Genomic DNA, 13,967 nt, shown 5'->3' with positions numbered 1-13,967 from the left:
GTCCCTAGAGTAAAAATGTTTTGTAAGCAGAAAGGTGATACTTTAATATGAACTACTATTCTGTAACATTTACTGCTAACGTGCAAAGAGATTATTTGCATCTCTATGTACCTAATAAAATATGTTTACATAATAAGTATGTGGGACGCTTTGTGAAAAGAAAACATGCAGCTGATGGAAGAAGAATTCTGATGGGTGTGGTATACCAGTATTTTAACAGATGAATTATTGTTTCTGTATAAGCTTTCTTACAGCACTCTGACAGTCTGTTTTGTATCCCAGTGAAACCAGTGTATGACTGAATTCTTCTAAAAATAGCACTGTGTCCTAGAAGGCATTGAAAATGTAAACGTTCTAAAAAATTATATCTGCCTCAAAGAGTTTATATACTGTATTGGAAAAATAAAGTGGGTTTTTGTTTCCACTGACTTTTGCAGACAGCTGGAAGTTTATGACCTACCTAAATTGTTTAAAAATAATTTATTTGGATAATTGCGTTTCTTTATATGATATCGTTCCATTTTAATGTTGGATGATATGTTCAAAGGGATAAACTTGAGAAATCAGAAGGGATCTGACAGCAAGATACTCTCTTTGAGGAAATCTTGACTTGGCAACCTGGTTCAAAACACTGACATTCATCATTCTCCTCATGCTGAAGTCCAAACCATTCTTAGATATTCTGTTTCCTACAGAGAAAAAAAAAAAAAAGTGAGTTTTTCTTTAGCTCTGTGGGATTTGCGTGATTGGTGCTTAAATTTGGGCTGTCCTATCAGACTAACACATGATAAGGAGAGACACAAAACAGCTATTTGAGAGCATTTGCAATCATTTTAATAGTTAGAATTGAATTATCATTAAGTTATTAGAAATTCCAAAAAGTCATATCTGTTTGACTTAGGATGAAAGATAATATATTAAAAGTAAGATAGTTGGCAGGTAATGCACAGAGGATTCTTGTTTCGAAACTCTAGATAAATGATTTCTCAGCATTCAAAATCTGCTTTAAAAAAAAAATTATTGTTAGAGCTCTAAATACAGAGCAAGAGAAGAATTGAATCTGTGACTAAGATTCTTAAGTCAACTACGGAAGAACCTTTGCACCTTCCTACTTCTGCCCATCTGTTTTAGAAATCCCTGATGGAAAACTTTTTTGTAAAAATCCAAGTTGCTGAGATTTTAATGGAAAAAATATATTGTCTTTGACATAAACATTGCCTTGACAAGTCAAAAAATAGATGTAGTGTAAGGGGCCATACTGATGGTTGAACATTGACAAATTGATACAAATAACCTATATAAAACACAAAAAGAAGGTTTTTCTTCTGGAAAGGAAAAAGATTTCATCTGTAGCAGGAGCTACATTATTTGTTGGTAATGCTGATTTCTCATCTTTGTACTGCTTACTCTTTTTACCTCTGTTCCTCTGTTGGTTGCTCCTGAGGCTCTAAAGCTAAATGCCACCTCTGGCTTGCAAATGGAAATAAATTGACCACCTGGCATATGTGCTTTTTTCGTCTGGTGCTTAAGATTTTTAATCTTTAAAGTTGACAGAAAACCAGAAATTATAACCCTAGCTGTCAGGTAACATTTTGAAAACCTGTATGTTCTCTCTGTCATTGAAAGCCATGCTTTTTCCTATCAATCAAATCCAGCAAAATGAATGCAAATACACAATCATATTTGAGAAATTTTGTTTTCATTTCAAAATTCAAAAATATGGAAAGATTTCTAGATAAGTTGGAAATCATCAGTATTAACTGTGTAAAATCATTACTGTACTGTAGCATTTCACAGGCTATCTTTTATCTTAAAATTTAGATTATGTTTTGTGAATTAGCTCTTTCATTTTTAGTACGGTTGCTCTACTGTCGACATATTACTCTGCTGCATAACACCTCTCTTTTTGTGTCACTGGACCCAGTTCTGTGTCACTTAACATTTCCCTGGGAGATATGATTTGACATTCCATGATAATCACATTTTGTTTGCTTAATCAACCACAAATTTTTGAGTGTACAGAGCAGAAACCCTTGTTTCAGTTCATTATTTTTGTATCTTCTGTGTCAGAATTGAGATGTGACAAGAAAAATCTCTTTTGATTTTCATCATACTTTTCCTACCAATGCTTACTAGTGGGAACCATTAACCTCCAGTTAGAAATTTAATTCTATGTTTTGCTATTGCACTTTCCACCTCCTTGCTGACCCCTCAGCTGAGTAAGTTCAGCTGCTTGGATTACTGCACCCTGAACCTGGCAGTGGAACCATCATAACCTGAGAATTCTTATATTGGCCGTCATATTTTTACCTACTATCAGTGCCCCAACCTGGTTCTTTCTTTTGCTCAGAAAACACTTACACAATATGCCACTAAAACAAAAGGACTTTTAAGGTATTTAGTTAGATTTTCTGCTGTTTCCAATGTGCAGCCTTCTCATATCAATCTGTTTGGTAGCACTCTGGCTGGAGTCTCACTTCAACTCTCCTTTGAATTGTTGGGTCACAACTCTTTTGGTCTTGGAGAGGTGCTGTGGTGAAAAAAAGAATAAAAGGCAGAGGTAGGACTGGCTAACCATTGATGGAACCATAGAATACAATGGTAGAATAATTAGGATTTGAAGGGACCATAAAGAGCGCGCAGTTCCAACCCTTCCATCATGCACAGGGATGCCACTTGCTAGACCAGATTGCTCATGGTGCCATCCAGCTTGGCCTTAAACACTTCCAGGAATGGTGCCATCCACAACCTCTCCAGCTATTTTGTTCAGGTGCTTCACCACCCTCTGAGCAAAGAATTTCTTCACAATACCTAATCTAAACCTCCTTTTTTATCAGTTTAAAACTACATTACCACCATTGTTCTGTCACTATATAATGTCCCATATAAATAGTGCCTCTCCCTAATTTTTGTAAGTTTCCTTTAAATTCTGAAAAGCTGCAATGAGGTGCCCCTGAAGCCTTCTCCTCTCCTTTCCGATCAACTACAGCTCTCCCAGCTCAGCTGTCTCAACCTATCTGATTAATGCTAAAAACTCAGAGAGAGGTTTTACAGGAATTTACTCAGAACCAGAGCAAGTCACTCAGTGTGCTCTGTCCTGTTTGGCATTCAAGAAGTATATGCTTCTACACAGAGTTAAATAAACTGGAAGAGACAGATGTTGGATTTTTCCATCTGAAAGCAGTGAGCTTCAAACATTCCACTTCTGGCACATTTCAGACTACCAGAGCTACTGCTAACAGTGTTTATAGGAATGTAACATATTCAAGAAACACTGCTGGTAGAATATTTGTTAACTAAAACTCAGTTATGTGTTTTGAAATACTGCTGTCAAAAATTGTACCAATTGCTCAGAACTAAACATAATTTTCCCTATAATATATTAATCCCTATAAAAGTTTTGTGATGCACAAAACTCACTAGAACCAGTATATTCCTTAATGAGAAACTGTAGGAGTTGGAAACTTTTCAATAACGTTTTTTGCCATGGGAAAATTCAGGTTCCTCAGTCTAGATACTTCATTGAATATATCTATTTCAACAAAACTCAGCTATAGAATATTTCATGGTTAAGACATTTTTATATATTTTGTCATCGTTGTTGACTATTTTGCCAGTTTTCATTCTTTGCAGTTTGTACTAGAATTACTTGCAAAATGCCAAAATCATATTTTTAAGAGATAGAAACCTTGCTTTCTAGCTAGTTTTTATCAAACCTTAAGGCAGTCTTTGAAATTTAATAAATTCAATTTCACTTTGAGAAAGGGAACAGAAATATAAGTACTGCAAGATAGATAAGCTTCTTTTAACTAGAATCTTACTTTCTTTTTATTATGATGATTTTGTATATCTTGGTAGGTACAAAGAATATTAAATAACATACAGCATCTGATTAGGGATCATTATCTGAACACAACATTAGAACAAACTGCTCCTTACTGCATATTTTAGCATTTTTTCTTTTACTTTGTATTTCCATTTCAAAGGATTCTTCCATTTATATCATATTACTATGTGTTAATAACTTTTTATTCTTTACTGATTCAGCTCCTGTATTGACTGTTCAGCATAAGAAGCCCAACTCTTTCTTATTTCATTCTGCTTCAATGACTTTTTTAAACTCCTGTCACAGGCAGTTTATGTTTTTATTGGTGCCTTCTTATCAGGATTTACTTTAATATAAAACTGGAAAAGAAAATTGCATGCTCCTGCTTCATTAGGAAAATTATTATTTTTAAAAATTATAATTCAGGGCACAAGTGGAGAAATTCATCCTGATCTAAATAAAGTGATCAAGAAAGTAGTTGTTGTCACATAGTTTGAATGTATGTTCAATCACTCATATAACCTGATTTTAATGTCTCCAATACCTGTTAATATTCCAATATCTCTGTTATGGTTTTATACCTGAGATAAATCAAAGGACAGCCATAACTGCTAGAATTAACAAAAATAATAAGAAATATGTTTAATGTCATTTCGAGTTTAAACTTAAGTGCATTAAATCACATGGTAAATGTAAAATAGCTTGAAAAACTAAAGTACATATTTTCTTATCGAGAAATACATGCTAGCTGTATTTCTGGTTTTAATTTCTTTTTGCTCTTTACACTGTGAACAAATAACCTCCTTTGATGACTCACACTTTTTTTAATGAAGTCTTAACCTGTGTAACCCATTGACTTTGTTAACCTGTGTAACCTATTAATATGTTACATGTACTGTCAATATGGAGTCATTCACAAGTCACAGATGTGTAGTTCCTTGATGTGTAATTCATAGAAAGACAGAACAAGTTGAAATCCCAAATATCTCCAGGAGTATTAAAGTATTGGAGGAAATTCTAGTTCTGTTTACTTCTTGAGTCACTAGGCAAATCTAGAATAAGAACACAAATATAAGACAGTAGGATTTTCCTAGCTTCTCAGAAGCTGTATTGAGGATTTATTTTCATATGTAGATATAATAACTGTTTTGCATGAGAGGTATTAGTTGCCAGTATTAATGCACTGCTGGAATATATTTTCTTCTTTCATGGCATAGAAGCTTCACACTGAGATAGGACTTTCTTGATATGTGGGGTGATCATCACATTTCTGCAGAGATTACAATTGCACAGACCATGCGTTATAATTCCTATAAAAGTAAATATTGATCTTTGAAAAGTTTTTTCACAGTTCCTTATAAAAAACTGTTATAATTTTAAAATAGGGGTGTCAGAAGAGCTAGGAGATGACAGCATAAGCACATCATTACCACCAAAGAATCAGTAACTGAATCCATAGTCATGGGCTCCTCTTGTATGCTGTGTTTGTGTCCCAGCATGCACTTAAGCCTCCTATTTTCACATAGGAATGTAGTGGTAAAATAGATACCTTCTAGTACTGCCAAAGTGTCAGATGTCAGCTCACAGATGAGAGGAATGGTATTTGCCCTTTAGCCTGACAGAAATATTACTGTCAAAGAATGGAGACTAGATGTAAAAGATCCAATCTGCATTTAATTAAAACAAAGACTACACTAGAACAAAAAATTAATATCACTAACACAGAGAGACCATGGTTATGCTTTAGGCAGAAGAAAGGTAATTAGCACACGGTTTTGACCTGTACAAAAGGAGTATGAAATCAAAACTGGGAACTGTTTGGGCACTGGTAAAGTCAAAAGTGTTGGTGAATATCCTGAAAAACAAAAAGTCTGTTCTAAGAGGCAGACAGCGAAACAAAAAGAAGAAAAAAAGAAAGCATAATATCTTAGAATCCTTTTTCTATTCTAAAAATGCGTTCATCCAATTCCATTAAGCCATCTACTATCAGTGCAAAGAAGAAAATAAGTACAAAAAGTCTAGACCTCATTGCTCATTAATTTGATGAAAAACAGGACCTTAATATTTAAATTTGTGCTACTTCAGCATTGATTAAAGATGGAGAAGAGATCTTCTGAAAGACTAGGAACAACTCACACAAGCAAAGGAGCAAATAGCTATTATTCAGAATGGTTTACCTAATCTATAGCTCATGTTTAATAGGACTGCTATGTCTGGCCAAAATTCTACAAAAAAAAAGACCTAAGGATTTGCAAGCACTCTGAAGTAAATAACCAAAACAAACAAACAAACTAAAAAAAAAACCAAAAAAAAAACAACAACCAAACAAAAAAAACCCCAACTTTAATTTTCATTCAGCTACTCTGTAATATATTCTCTGAGTTCTGAGGGGCTAGTTTTAAAGATAATGACCTGTACGGAGGAAAAGAGACTGATGGAATAGTACTTCTTTTGCTAAACAATGCATTAATACATTTTCCAGCTGCCAGACTTCTATATAATTAACTGTTAGAAGTCTTCTCATTTCATGGATATTAAACTGCACAGATAAAGCAGTGAAAATACCAAATTAGCTACTTCATATATTCTGATACAGTAAATATATTCTCCTATGATTTGTATTCTTAACACATACTGAATCAAATGACATTTTGGCCAGTCATTTCTTATTAAATAATGTAGTTACAGAAAGGTATTCTGAAAAGCTAATTTGATGATTGTTGCATTTTTGGCCAGAAAACTGAAAGACAAAATGGTTTTGTCATAGATACAATAAACAAAATTAAGTAAAACTTATTGAGCTTTTATGTTTATTATGGATTTTCTCCCACATGTCAGATGTGAACTTCAGTGTCAGTTTTTAAAACTATATTAATATTTGTTTGGGTACTTTTGGTGAGGAAGGAGTCAGATAGCAGTTACAACAGCTCTAAAGATGTTACACCACCTGTGTGGTGTCTGGCATTTAGGTACAGTCATTCCCTGCCACCCATTTCTTAGACAAACAATACTACTGAGGCAGGGAAAGCAGCTTTCTTTGCTTGGAGGTTGACTTAAACATGAGAACCCTTGGAGGAAAAGGACGAAAGATGAAGGTTTCAAACCCTTCCATTGTACAGAAAGCTTTTGGGAAGGACTTCCACCTCAAGCATAAATCAGTCAGTTTTCCATCTCCCTTTCCTGTCCCAGAGAGGCCAATTCTTATCAAGGTTGAATAAAACTGATTTTTAGGGCAGGAGAAAAAAGCTAAATTAGTGTAAAGGTCAACAGAATCCCCATGGGATTTAGTCTGGGCAAAATTGAGCAGGTTCCACAGCAGATAAATATGATCCTTCTGATTCAAGCACTATTGGTTGTATGGAATGGCTCTAAAACAAGAAATCTTTTGTCAAAGATTTGCTCCTTTCAGAAGGAGAGAGAGGATTGATCATCCCACATCAGGTGATTTCTCCAAGCACCATCTGATGAGTAAAGTGGGACTGAATGCAGGGAGATTTGTTTTTCCCCTAACTGACTTGAACTCAGGAGCTTTGAGGATCCTGCTCAGAGGTATTCCCAGTGATGTGTAGACAGAATTTCAGCCATACCGTAATTAGTTGAGATTGGTAGATATTAGGTAGAATTAGAATTCACTGAGTAGTTAAAAAGCTGAAGACATTTGCGATCTTTGGAAGAATTGGGGCAGGGGGATGGACAGAAACAGATGTGTCAAATGGTTTTACTCTAGGAGAAGGCAAAAGTTGTGAAGATCTAAATTTTATGCAAAAATACCTGAATCTCTATTGTTTGATTTTATAGGATTTTATAGGTTCTAATGGAACCAATACAGTGGCATTTTCCATTTAAATTAGTGGTTCCCATGCAAGGCTTTCATCTCAAAACACTTGGGAACTGATTTCAGGAAGAAGACCAAAAAGTAGGACAGCAGAAATTCTTCATGTACACACCTGATGTCTGAAGCCAGTGGAAGGATCCATGGAATAGGGATAAAACATTGGTATGGGCTTTTGAAAATCACACCAGAGCTTTTTACTAAAAGACGTAACAGATGGAATCCCATAAACTGCTTTGTTTAGTGATTTCAAATAGAGGCCATTCACAAAAGGAAACAGGACAGGGTGTCTTCTTTTGAGGAGTTTGTTTTTCTTTTAAATATAAAGACAAACTTGTTGCAGAAGTTCAGATTAAAATAAGCATGTACCATTCCACGAATAACACAGGGTTGAAGATAACCTACAGTCTAAAATTAGTTTGAAGTATGTTATAGCGAAGAAAATAATTGATCCTTTACTTTCTCAAGCATCTCAAAAGATCTTTTCAGAATAAGTATGTTAACCTGCACTGTAACTGACTGTATCATTAGATTCCAAATTAATATGAATGAACAAGAAATGGTGAACTCATAATAGAAATGTTTCCCAAGTCATTATCTTTCTTCTTCACGCATGAATCTAGAGAACTCTGAAGAAAGCACTGACATTATCATTGATTTGCCATTGAAACACATATTATATACTGCTAAGTGCTGACACTGAAAAATCCAATTGAATGAAACCTAGTTGCTGTCAGAAACAGCTATATAATAGAAAGGAATTTGGGAAAGTATGTCTTTTGGTTTTAAGATACTGACTTTAAAATATCTGTTTGCTTTATAGAAACTAAAGGCAGGTTTGTGATTTAAATTTTTCCAAAGTAATTGGATTTTTCAAACATGTATCAATCATTTTCAGTCCTCCAGCAGCAATAACAGAACTTGAAACAGAGCACTACATTCAGGAGGATGAATATAAGCTAAAATGGCTGGGAAGGGTCAATTGTGCTGTTTAAGACAGAACATAGGAGATTTCTAATTTCTCCTCCTACTTAATGTCCAACAGTAAAACTACTGTTTACTATCAGAATAAGGAAATAGTCTTTCTCAATTGTACTGATATTCAGAGAAATTATATTTGTCAGAGCCTTGGTGAACTTTAAAATTACATATTTTTAATTTTAAAATCTTAGATTTAAAATTTTAATCTTATAAAAATATTAAGAGTTTTTTCTGATATAACATACACGCTTTTCTGGCAACAACATACATGCTGTAACATTTGCTCAAACCGAGCATATCAGACCTCAACCTCCTACATGAAATAAAGTGACAGAGTTCCCTGAACTGGTCACTATAATGACACAACAACCTGAAAGCTCTCATACTGAAGGGAGGAGCACATTCTATGTGTGGTTAGCTTGTTCCATACACAGAAAACATCATAAAGCTTCTGAAGTTAAATTATCAACAGCAATACTGGGAACATGTCATCATTGATGCAATTTAAAAACTGGAAGTCAATGTTTCAGCATGCTATAATCTAGCAGATTAGATAAAAAACTGTAGCAAACAGAGGATTTGGGGTTTAAAATGGGCCCTAGAGGGAAGCCCAGAAGACAGATTCTGCTGTTTGAACAGTGTGCTGCAGACCAAAACATGAATATGACTTTAAATTTTGGGACAGTAGTGAAGAGAGCCAGCCCAAGTCAGTTGGTACAGATGTCCCTTGATGCAAGCAGGTAACCCCAAGGTTTGACTGGGCTCATCAGTAAACACAGAGTTATTCAAAAGAGCAAGATCAGGCTTCTAATGGCTGGACTGGAAGCTAGAGGTAATTACTTTGTCACCTTGTTTATACCAGTCTCATTCAGGTCTAACAGCTAGATTAGAGAGATATCACAGATTACACTGCAGATGTGACATGTGCAGCAACCTTTTGACTTCTACAAGCTCCCCTCAAAGCTCAACACCACCACCCCAGGGTGTAATCTCTTATTTCCCAGAACTTGTAGAGAATATTCAATTAACTAGTCCAGAATAAGGAGATTTAGAATTTAAACTCATTATTTTTTTATTTTTCTGAGGGAAGAGGCAATCTCGGCAATCTCTTCTGTCTGTGATGTGGGAAATAAATATTAAATTAAAGCCTATAAGCAGGCTGAAGAAAAGCTATGCTGTGGTGCTACTAATACAGTAAAAGGTCTATAATACACGCTCTGGTCCCAAATAGGGAAAAGGAACCAAACCCAAAAACTAACAACAAACCCTCCCAAATGTTTATTCTAACATTCAAAACCTGCCCCAGTGTTGATGGCCAGCTATATGTCCACATAAAAGGAGGTATTAATGCACATCATGCAAAAGCTGGGATTGTATCCTGTATTCATACACTCAATCAAATTCTAAGATCAATAAAGGAAACTTCCTGAAATATGGAATCATGCCAGAATTCATTATTTGTAAATTAATCCACTTTGGGATTTACATCATTTAACTGCAAAAAAATTAATGCAGACTATAGTTTCTATCCTTTTCAGCACTGGAATTAGAACTGCAGATAATTTTATAAAGAGTGACAAAGATTATAGCCTACCAATATCAGCAAATAAAGTTAATACTTTATAAATCAGATTCCTGCTTCAAGCAGTCCTCAAGTAACTAGATAAGAAGCCTTTATTAATACTGTATGCAGTTCAAGAAGGGTTTTCCTTCTTGTGAGGAAATTTTACTAAAATTTAGGGCTGGGGAAGGTAAGTGGAACAGAAAGGAGGGAATTAGCATAACCACTCACAAAGTGCAAACTATATGCTTTGACTAGACATTTCGTGTTCCAAAAGGGCAGCATTTGCAGGTATAAAAGTTCCTTTTCTTCTTCTGAGGAAAAATGCAGCATGCTTACATTTAGGTCCTGACACACTCTAGGGAAACAGCTTAAATGGGACATTATCATCATCATTATGGGAGACTCTGGCAAGCTCTAAAAAGCTAGTTACCAAGCTGTGTTCTGTCAATGCTTTTTGGATTCCTTTCATTCATTATACAATACTCCTGTTTCATATCTACTTTTATTCTGTCCTGATAACTTGCCTTCTGAGCAGCAGAATAGAGAGTGACCACTTTATTCCCAGTATGCTTTCCAGTGATTGCAATTAACTTTTCTAGCCCAAAAGGCAGCTTTCTTTCTAACTATACTCAAAACTGCAATTTGTGTGCCCAGACAACCCTTGTTTGTCATAGTACTGATGGTACAAGATTATACTGAATTGTACCTTGATTATACTGTTGAAATTTTAACTGACTTTTTTTCCTTTTAATTTCACTAATTCTTTCACAAGAAGGACAATTTTCTTAGAGTTTAGGTGATCATTTTGCAATGTAATTTCTCAGTGTAAGACAAAAAGCTACAAATATATTAACTTTTTACAAGGATGAATCACCTGTGCTTGGTATGCAGTCATGTAAGACCTATCATTTGCATTACTATATCTGAGACTGATTATAAGCAAAAATTGTGTATCAACAAGGATCCAATATTATCTTTAATTCTCAGAAATCATATCTGCTCTAAACTGATGTTAAACTTCAATGTTACATTCAGAAAAGTGCTGATCACCACTTCATCTGATGTGAGAAGGAAAACTGAAGCCACTTGTTAAAAAGGTCAGAATTTTTCATGTGGTTCCTTAGAAGTAATAGAAGAAATAATCGAGAAATGCAGGAAATACTAACTGGGAGATAGAAAATAACCTCTTTACATTGCAACATTGCAACTCTGCTGCAATGAAACTATCTCCTACCAGGACCAAGACCTTTAATCTTTTTGACATCATTCCAGCATAGTCAAGAACAGGCTGAATTGCATTACCAGTGACAATTGACACTGTAAATACTTTATTCTGGTTGTCAGCTGATTCAATTGGACCAGCGTTTCCAGACATTTTTTATTCTTGGAACTGTTTATTTTTAATGATATATAAAGAAAACCTAAGAAATACCTAATAAAGAGAGCATGCTAAAAGTAAGAGCTAGTGTCTGAACTTGAAGACAGGAGAGAAAGGGAAACATCACCAGGGAACAGAGAACAATAATCCAGAGACTGAACATGAAGTCTTTGTCTTGTTTTATAGAAGCAAATAAAATCACCAAATTAGTAACTCCATAGTCTGCATCAGATGCGGATGGAATTTTATTTAAAAACCCCACAAATGTGGACAAATATCTAATATCTTCCTCTAGCTCCTAGCTGTAACATACAGAAACACTATTCACAGACATTTAAGTGCTTTATGTAGTAAGAAAGTGTTTTTGTTTTTATAGAGAAGGGAAAAGCAAAGAAAGTGGCTTATAAGAAGATTCATATACAATCATAGAAAACAGGTAGACTTTGGGGATTCTGTGAGAAGGTCAGATGAGGAGAGGAGTTGTTTAAAACTGGACATAGAAGGATGGACTTGATACTAGAAGGCATCTGCCAGAATTCTATAAAAAGTTAGAACTCATGGTATACTCTTGATTAGTGTGGGATATAGACCTTGGTTCCTTGATTTAGATGTTCAGGAACATCTTGGATTCAGAGGACTGGGAAAACAGAATGCCTAGCTATAATAGAAGCATTTCCATTTAAACAGGGCCAGGTGGTAGCTGTGGTTGAATCCTTTTAAATAAAAATATCTTTGAAATCTGTGTATTTTTTTTCAATTTGCTAAAAGACATACAATTCAACTGTCTTAAAGGTACTACTTGCAGAAATATTACCAAGGACACTGAAGTCTCCAATGACCAGGCCTCATAAGATTCCTAGCTGGATTTACTCCAAATGTATTTTAACAAGGGTTTCTAAAACTTTGTGGAAACTTGATTGTTTCCTATCATTTCACATGCTCAAAACTCTTACAATTTCAACACATAACAGTCCTTATATTATCTTTACACCTAATTGTAACCAGTAAGTTAATGTTGACAGGTTGACAATTATGGGAGGTAGTCAAAAATGCCCAGAAAATTTGTAGGTCTCCATGATGACCTGCAACAATCTAACTAAAATGAATGCCACAGAAAACTAAATTTATTACTATATTTTCATTTAAAATTTCCTCTAAAGAAGCAATGCACTGACAGTTTCTTCCAGTATCAGATGGTATTTTTTCTCCTTCTTTGTACAGAATTTGAAACAAGGCATTAAGTGCAGTCAAACACAATTTAATGCATAATAATCTATAATAAAATTTATCTTTTGCTCAAATAATATTTTCTCAATGAACTTTAGTTGTCTATATTTGCACAGGTAAAAGTGTCCTTCCAGTCTCTGAAAAACATAACACTCTCTCTGGTGGTTGTACTGATATAAAGGACATGGACATGACACAGCTCCTGTTCTACATTATTTAAACAGTAGGGTTGCTGTGGTTCTAGGCAATTTTAATACTTCACCAGGTTTTCATAGGGCAATTAATATAGTCACTTATGTGTAAAAACAATAGGAGACCTGACAGGCAGGAACCCTTTATAACAGCCTACCCTTATTTAAAGTCCATTGATCCATTGATCTCTGTAAAAGGGTTACTTCTGATTTATGCTAGTTTGAGTCAGTGAAGGATCAGTCTTCCTAAGTTTGCTACAAGTGTACATATTTCCAGTAAGTTCAATAAATCTCTGTTATTGCAGAAGAGAGTTGCTGGATCATATAAGTAAGCAAGATCTTATTACCAATTATAGAGAGAATTGAAATGTACTGTTTTAATTTTTTGATTATTTCTCCAGATGAAGCAATCAAATTAGATTAACCTGGATTGATGTATCTAATAGGCAATTATGTCTAATTAAGTAACTCAGTTTTGTCTCAAACACTTACTTATTGGAAAATGCATCAAAAACTTCATGTGATCTCCATTGAAAAAAAACATAAATTCTGAAGCAAAATTACCAAACAAACATAAACGTGATGCCTTGTGATAAAATAAATCCTTTTCAATCTGAAAAGTGTTATGAAGTCAATTCTTTAATGAAAGTTGGTACATCTTGTCCCTCATTAAGATGAGCCCTTGTTCCATCATGCATTATGACCTGAATATTTGTCAGTTTAGTTAAAACACATACACACTTGTTACATCAGTGCTATACAGTCACTCTGCAGGTTTTTTTAAGAGTTTTACATTTGTTAGTACAGGTAAGGAAGTGGAAACTTTCCAGGACTTAACTACCAGTAACAACTATGGAGGACATTGCGGAACTGTCTATATGGTGACCAACATGTTTTGGTAAGTTCTCACAGGTCTGATCTTGCTCTAAGTGTGTGGACATAGTAAAACTCCTGCACATTGTGAGTAA

The sequence above is a fragment of the Cyanistes caeruleus genome, chromosome Z, assembly GCF_971803275.1.
Source record: "Cyanistes caeruleus chromosome Z, bCyaCae1.hap1.1, whole genome shotgun sequence".
NCBI classification, from domain to species: Eukaryota; Metazoa; Chordata; class Aves; order Passeriformes; family Paridae; genus Cyanistes; species Cyanistes caeruleus.
The sequence above is the reverse complement of the archived record's forward strand: the minus strand, read 5'-3'. Positions refer to the sequence as shown.